The sequence below is a fragment of the Eschscholzia californica genome, unplaced genomic scaffold (assembly GCF_041429995.1).
Source record: "Eschscholzia californica isolate CP2 unplaced genomic scaffold, dmEscCali1.0.p SCAF_2, whole genome shotgun sequence".
Classification (NCBI taxonomy): domain Eukaryota; kingdom Viridiplantae; phylum Streptophyta; class Magnoliopsida; order Ranunculales; family Papaveraceae; genus Eschscholzia; species Eschscholzia californica.
In genome coordinates this window covers 21588086-21596785 of record NW_028238309.1, presented here as the reverse complement: position 1 = coordinate 21596785, position 8700 = coordinate 21588086, and the positions used below count along the sequence as shown (strand labels likewise).

The 8700-nt window shown below is 35.0% G+C and overlaps 1 long non-coding RNA gene across 1 annotated transcript; it reads left to right on the top strand.

Annotated features, from left to right (window-relative positions):
- The first annotated feature begins 725 nt into the window (after window positions 1-725).
- LOC147556883 (uncharacterized) lies at window positions 726-1198 on the top strand. The gene is made up of 3 exons (XR_015235161.1): window positions 726-773; window positions 851-1027; window positions 1107-1198. It is a non-coding gene; the product is annotated as an uncharacterized LOC147556883 (long non-coding RNA).
- The last annotated feature ends 7502 nt before the right edge of the window (window positions 1199-8700 follow it).

The following is an 8700-nucleotide window of genomic DNA, read 5'->3' as shown; positions in this document are numbered from 1 at the left end:
TTGCCGAACTAAACCATTTTGATTGGCGCCTTTTGATTTAATATTTTTTTTCACATAGGTTTTCTGATGAAACTTCTATTTTTTAGAGTTCGGATCGACTATTGACAGTTAAACCCACGGCTGGTTGGATTGGCCGATGGGTGCTTGGTGGAGAGTGTAAATTCGTACAAGAAAAGGTAAATGATGCTGGATTTTTACCCATCATTAATTATGTGTACCGGAGACCTGACGATGCTCTTGTCAGTGCTTTTACGGAAAGGTATTATCCTGAAACCAACACCTTCCATTTACCATTCGGGGAGATGATGATCCGACTTGAAGATGTGAAGCACATATTCGATCTCCCTATAGATGGGAAGGTGGTACATGAAGTAACAAGTACTGCAATGCAATCGGCTTTTGTGTTGAAGTTGATGAAGAGAACCTTGGGATTGTAGCCCAATGAAGCTAAAAATGCACTGAAGGATGGTTGTCTAAAAACGGTAAAACTTGCGTGGTTGGCTGAAAACTTTTCGAATTCGAAAAACAACATGTCACAGAAGAAGAAAGAGTATTGTGCTAGAGCTTATTTACTTTATGTTGTTGGATCATGCATATGCCCTGATAAAAGCGGTAACAGGGTAAATGTTCAATACCTCCAGTGCTTTGAAAATTTGGATGAGGTAAAGAGCTATTCTTGGGGGACTGCATGTCTTGCAAACCTGATGCATCAGCTATGTTCTGCCACTAGATTTAAAGTAAAACAGATGGGTGGATGTTTTACAATTCTCCAGGTACGTTACAAATACATGTTCAAATATTTTTTTATGTTTATTTGTACAAAATATGTACTAATTATTAATTTGTTTAGGTTTGGATTTATGAACACTTTCCTGACCTCTACTCTGGATGGAATAAAAACACCAAATTTGAAGATGGTTGGCCATTGGCTAGAAAATGGGTACCTAGACCGTCATCGAATAAAAGAAAAAGACTTCAAGATCTTAAAGCTTTAAGGGGGAGAATTGATGAGTTACAAAGTACAGATGTAAGTATTAATAACTTTATGTGCTTGATATACAAATCATTTTAAACCCTTAAAATTTTCATTTTATCTGCATTTACAGGTTATCTGGGATTCTTACGCACATAGTCGAGATCATTACCCAAACCATCCAGTCAGTTACTATAGTGGGATGGTAGTATGTTTCGAACTCACTACTACCGTATATCCTCAGCGGATCCTACGCCAGCTTGGATATATTCAGTCGATTCCTGAACCACCTCAACCTCTCGATGTAGTAAAGTCAATAACAACAAACAAACACTTCACAGCTTACTATGGTTCCAGTGCTGCACATATCTGGAGTAATTGGCAAAACCACATCCTGTTTGACCAATATCGTAATGGTGTTACTGTTCCTGATCAAACCGTAGACGATTACATGGCATGGTATCTCACGGTCTCCCACCCGAGGTTAGTTAACCCGATCCATCCGAGCAGAGAAGAAGAAACAGACGTTGTTGAGCCACCAAAAGACACTAATAGCATCTTGCAAAGAATGGTAAAAACTACTCTCTTATCTTCTGTTTTTCAGTTTTTTTCTTTTAACGCATACTAATAATGTATATATATATATATTTCAGAAATCCCGCTTGAAAAAGTTTGCAGATGCTCTGCATATATGTGGGGGTGGTGAAAACATGGCTATGTCTCCGAGCTTGAAAGAAAAAATGGTGAAGAAGGTGAAGATGATAGCGGATGACATTGAAAGCGACAATCAAGCCGAATGATCTTAAACTAAGTCCTTTTTTTGGTTTAGAACTTTGTTTCCTTTTTTTGGTGTGGAACATCAGTCCTTTTTTTGTTTCCTATTGAACCCGAAGTGTTTTGGTTCAATAGTGGTATGTTTTTACTGATACCTATTTAAGTTTGAAATGAAAAACCTTTCGGATTTGTTGAGTCTTAAGTTTTCAATGGTGCTATGTTATGAGTTTGAAATTAAAAGTCAGAAGAGTGTTTCGTACATACCTTCCAGTTTTGCCAAATTTTCGTGGGAACGAAATGTTTCGTACCTACGATCTCTGAAATTAAAAGTCAGAAGAGTGTTTCGTAGGTAAGAAACACCTTCCTGTTTTGCCATATTTTCGTGAGTACGAAATGTTTCGTACCTACGATCTGAAATTATAAGTCAGAAGAGTGTTTCGTAGGTAAGAAACACCTTCCTGTTTTTGCCATATTTTCGTGAGTACGAAATGTTTCGTACTTACGAAACTCTCTCTGAAATTAAAAGTCAGAAGAGTGTTTCGTAGGTAAGAAACACCTTCCTGTTTTGCCAACTTTTCGTGCGTACGAAATTATTCGTACCTAGGAAACAGTATCTGACAATAAAAGCCAGATGAGTGTTTTGTACCTAAAAAAACACCTCCCTGTTTTGCCAACTTTTCGTGCTTACGAAATGTTTCGTACCTACGAAACAGTATCTGACAATAAAAGCCAGATGAGTGTTTCGTACCTAAGAAATACATTCCTGTTTTGCTACTTTGCCGTGGGCACGAATTTTTTCGCCAGTACGAAATCTGCTGTTTTTTCGAGGTCCCAATTTTTTTGACTTATTGAGTCAGTGTAAAATAAAGAATAATGCAAAATTGACTTTAGGCTTAAATTGAGAGTAACTCATGTTACCATAATAGTTTTTACTACATTACTCCAAGTAAGCGAATAAAATACTTATCATTCTAAGAAGAAAAAAACATTTAATTGTTAATAATAAAAAACCTTCATTCTGGGACGTCGATGTTCTCCACCGGACTAATGCCTGTCAACTCCTTATAACAGTCAAATCTATCTTTAAACAACTCGTATCAAGCCCAATAGTCTTTGTTCTTGACTTTTTCGTAATATGTAAATGGTGGAACATGCGGCAAGGGAGAATCTGGCTTCAACGTTACCCAGACATAATGGTTACCGTTGTAATGAGCAAGAACGACCATATCCCATTTTTTATAACTTTGTGGACCTATCAAGGTCGGAAATAATGTAAAGTTCATGTTCCTTGATAATATCACAACCGGAACTGAAAACGTTTCTGCCACAACATATCCACATTATCGCATACAAAACCAATTATGTTTCGGGGCTGGATCTTCGTTACACATGATACGGTCCTTTAGTTCATCGACTTTATTACGATGCCACATGACCCTGTAAAAGTCTTCATTCTCAATAATGTGATTATACATCATTCGACGAATTTCCTTTCCAATCTCGTGACGTCCATTAGTAGTTGCTTTACCAACAACATGAAAACCACAATGCCCATCCCCCGAGACATCTACTATGTTTTGGACGTACTTTTGCATATGAGGGGGAATTGAACTCAACCACCTTGTCTCTATCACCGGCGGATATATTACCGGAGCCGGTCTTTTCTTTGGTCCAAGTTCCTGTCCTTCAGTTTTTTGCGTCATGTTCTTCAACTTATCGTCGAGTTCTGCCTTTTGCATTTCCTTCATTTCTTTTTTTTCCTTTTGCATTTCGGCCGTTCTTTGTTTTGCCTTCTCTTTTTGTGCCTTTCTCTCTCGTTTCTCCTTCAACGCCTTTTCTTTTTCTAACTTTTTTTCTAGTTTTTCCTTCGCTGCTTTTTGCCTTTCTAAAATCTCAAAGCTTGATGGTTCCCGTTTTGTAGTCCTATCCTTCTGACTTTGCTTCTTTGATGGGCGACCTTTTCCAACAATAGGATTTTCAGGCTCTCTCATGTTTGTTATTTTAGGAGCACCGATTAACCTTAGTTCGATTCTTATTTGCTCTCTCTCTCCGGTTGTGAGGCTTTTTGCCACCTTTCTCTAGCTATCATTTGCTCAGGTAGGTCATCGTAGTTCATTTTTTCGACTTCTACCAAGACATCGTATGACATCTGTCTCCAATATCTATCAATTTTTTCGACTTCTACCAAGACATCGTATGACATCTGTCTCCAATATCTATCAATAGATGCGAAATGTTTCGCATATGCGAAATCTGTTCGTGGTGCAACTGTAAAAGAATGTAAATCGTTTTTTTCTTTTGAGTAAACCATGAAATCGAGTTGAAGAAGAATAAAATCAAAAACCACACATGAACTTTACCTCTTCAATATCATCAAGACCAGGCCATTTTTTAGTATCTATGTATTCTTCTTCATTATCATTAGGTTTCTTCTCCATGTGTTTAGGGTTTAGTGATTAGAAGAAAATCAAACTTCAGTGGAAGAACACAAGAAAACTTGGCAGTTGTCTTATTTTTTGATCCCTAGAAAGATTTCTTTTTAGGGTATAAAAAAATAACTTCTAATTTTATTATAGTATCTTCTATAATTTTTTTTTATTTTTAACCCCTAAAATTAGAAGCCCCTTAACAACAGAAAAAAAAAGTCAATTTTATTTGACTGATTTTAGTGAAAGTCTTTATTCCCCGGAGAAATTTCTTTATTCCCCAAAGCCGCGACCATAATTAATTATTTATCGTTTTTTACAGTCAAAGTAGGTCTAACAAACTCCTTAGGTGTTTTTGAGTATGTTGGCACAACAATTGCAAATTCTTTTACAGTCAAGGAGTATAGAAGCTATATCTGAGAAAAAAGTGGCCACAACTGTATAATTTGCTACTATAACACTAGTGACAAAAAGAGAAACCAAGTGAAAAATGATATACATTTTCTTTCAACTTCATTGTAATTACAAGATGAATACAGTTGCAGCTTTCATGTGTACACAAAAAAAAAATCGTTTTCCAAGTAACAAATTTGTATTGATAAGCCTGTCAATGGATATCCAAATATTCGACATCCGATCCGTATCCGTATTCGAATTTTAAGAAAATATCTGAAATATCAGATACGGATATTCCCTATTAGATATCGGATAAACCAATATCCGATCCGATAAATATCTGTACCCAATAGTAATATAAAAAAATAATAATATAAAATGTATGGTTGAGATTTATTATTTAGATCAATGGTTAAAAATTTAAACTTAAAATATAAATTTTTTTGTTTTTGTTAATATTTTCGGGTTTGGATTTGGATATTGATTTATATATCCGTTGGATAATTATCGGATAGCTTATCGGATACGGATACGGATATGTCTATATCTGATCCGATAAGCTACCATTTATATGCCTATATTGATATAGCCAAGTTCTACCAATCCATTCAAAAATATTCTGAATGAAAAATCAGTAGAGTTGTTTGTGTATCCTACTTTTTCTCGACATATTTTAATCACCAAGGAAGAGCATTAAATAACACTCTCTACTGAAATAACGGAAAACATGCATAAGTGAAAAAGAATATTAAAGAGCTCTAGATTACTATCAATGATTCCCAATAGCTCCACAAATTTCTTTCCTAGGTTAGAAATTGAGTCTAAGACAAACACTTATAAATGGGGACATTTGATTGGTGAATGTCATCATTGCTTACCACACAAGAACAAATTGTGATCCATGGGGTTGTTAATGCTGAAGTAATTTGTTACAATCAATGCCTATAGCCAAAAGAAGGGTGTCATATATCCCTGTCTATTGTGAATATAGGAACAGTAATTAATAAGTGGAAAAGGATACGCGCGTTCCTCCCATTGTGTTGTAATTACATGGGAGAGCACAACAACAAGTTTCAGGTGAGTATAAAAGAAAAGTTGTCCTCTAAGAAACGAATCCTTATTAGTGTTGCGGAGTTCTACTAATTAATAGATAGACAATCTTAGTAAACAACCGATCGAATTTTTTTGTGAATCATACTATTTCCTTCAAATGAAATACAAACACAAAATAAGAATGAAAAGAGAAAAAGGAAAAACATAGTCCACCGATGGATTTTCATTGACCATCCCCATCACGTGTAAATAAGTCAAACATGTTCTACATAACAGATACAAAAAGTATCTCGATTTGTGAAACAATGAAAAACAAAATAACACACCTTCTCAAACTAAATTACTAAGGGAAAAAGATTACAGAGTTTCATATATGACTCACCAAGATCCCCACAACTCCACAAATTTGTTGCAAAGGGTAAGTAGAAAATTCATCGGCTAATTTGCAAAAAAAAAATATTGTTCAAAATATTAAAGCCGCTGATTTGGTGAAATAAGAAAAGTGTCCGGGGTACAAAGGCTTGGTCAAATTTTGGTCAATTTAAGTTGACTAATTTATTTTGTAGTTGTTATAGGGAAACAAATTTAGGGACTAGTAAAATATTTGTAAATCTTACATGGGTTATTAAATAATTAGTTTAATAAACTTAGAAAACTACTAAGTCTTTCTAGGGATTAGAACTTTTTGGCAACTTTATTGTTCTTCAAGTTCTTGATTTTTCTTCGTTCTTTATTCTTCAAAATTTTTTTTGCTTCATAACTAGTTCTCATCTTCATCTATTTACCGTTAAATATCATTAGATTAGTCAGCCTCTTTTAAACCTAAAACATGGACAAAGAACCTAACAATATTGATAATGTGGTTGGAAATACTGACAAAGAACATATCAAACCTAACAATATTGTTAATGTGGATGGAAATATAGTTCAAGATAGCTTCATTGATGAGTTTTGACGATTGTGAAGAGGTAATAGCTTTTTTATTTTATTTTTTCGTATATTCTAAAACCCCTTAAACTCAACTATTTATGAACAACGAGAACATTTCGTGGACACGAAATATTACGTGCCTCGAAGCACATCTCAGTCACGAAACCTTTCGTGACTTAAATATCCACGAAATATTTCGTGTATTAAAACAGACACGAAATGCTTCAGAGCTCCATTCACATTTCATATTGAGTTTTTTCCTCTTCATTTTTTTCAGAATTTTTACCTTGATTCGAATGCTTGTCGATGTATCACATTTATTTCCAACAGACATGACATGTAATTTGTTTTCTTCTTGTTACCGTTATTACCGATATATGAATTCATTCATTCTTGTAAACCTATTTTTTTATATGTCGCAGATGTTTGATTCGAAGGATGCGGCAATAGCTTGATGTACCAAAATTACTAGAGAAGCTAGATTTCTTATTGTGAATAAATGGGGGAAGTCAACAAACAATGAAGGAAAGGGGGCGTATACCTTGTTTCGGTGTAGTCGAAGCGGTGTATTTGGTACTAACAAAGGGAGAAATTGGAAATCTACTACAGTCCCAAGTAAAAGGAAGCGTTTGGGTAATTCTAAATGTGATTGCCCGTTTGGTAGAAAGCTAAAATAAACGTACCTCATGACAAGTGCATTCTTGAACTAATCGATGAACACCACAACCACCAATTAGAGAAATATCTCATAGGTCATGCATATGCGGCTAGGTTGAAAGAAGACGAGATTAAATTACTTACTGAATTAACCAAAAGTGAATCACGCCCAAGAGATATATTGTTGAATATATATATATAAAAAAAAGGTAACTTGTCTACAATGAGGACTGTGTACATGCACAACGAAAGGTCAAGTGTGAAGAAAGATCAGCAATGCAACAATTTATAAAGTTGTGCATGGATTACCACTATGTAGTCAAGTATAGATGTTATGAAAATCCCGAAGAGGTAAAGGACTTGTTTGTTGCACATCCTACGAGTGTTCGGCTTGCGTGGTGTTTCCCTCTATTTGTTATCATTGATTGCACTTATAAAACCAACAAGTTCAAACACCCTTTTCTCCAAGTAGTCTCAGCCACTTCGACTGAGAAGACCTTCACAGTAGCCAACGCGTTTATAAGGAACGAAAAAACAGAATACTATACTTGGGTTATGAAATGTTTGCGACAGTCATATAGTGTTGGTGACCTTCCTACTGTATTCATTACTGACAGAGAACTCGCGTTGCTAAATGCAATTGAGATTGTATTTCCAGATGTGAAACATATATTTTGTATATGACAAGATTGTTCGGGCCAAGGCTGAGAAACAGTTAGACATCGTAGTCAATGATAAGAAGATGGATGCAAGAGACAAAAAACTTGAGAAAGATAAAATGGTTGATGAGTTTTTCAATGAATGGAGGCTTGTCACGTGGGCAAATAGCGAGGAAATATACAAGACCTAGGTTAATAAGCTCGTAGAGAAATTGTAACATCCCATGTTTTTAATGTAAACAAGGGACTATTTGACATTTGGTTCAAGTCAAAAGAGGGGTTAAATCAGCAAATAGACCACATTTTGTGGGGTATTTGGCAGTCAAGCCAAAATCAGGAGCTGAACTGTAAATTCGACAGATTTAATAGAGAAAAGAAAAATCTGATTTTCCTTTATCTTGTTTGACCGACTTAAGCTAGGGTTTCAATTTCGGATAAAAAAATTTTGGTCAAAAAGGTAATTTTGGGTAAAATTCATACTGGGAATTCGATGGCTAATCTTTTGGTTTTAGTTGAAATCTTGGAAGAAATTTATGTTTCTCTCTCTAATATGTTTGAAGTGAGTTTTAATGGAGTTTTTCTCTTATAACTTGAAGAAACAGGTGAATTAGGGAAGGAGTTAGCTGAGATTGATCAAAGAGAAGTCATCATAACTCAAATTCATCCCAACCAAGGTAAGAAACCAATGTATTAGATGATTTAATGTCAAAATTCTTAAATTTTAGGGTTTAAGGTTTATGAAATTTGGAGATTTTCATGATTCATTCTAGGGTTTATATGGTTGGGAATTAAGTAGTTTTGGTATACAATCAACTTTAGAGAGATTATTTGA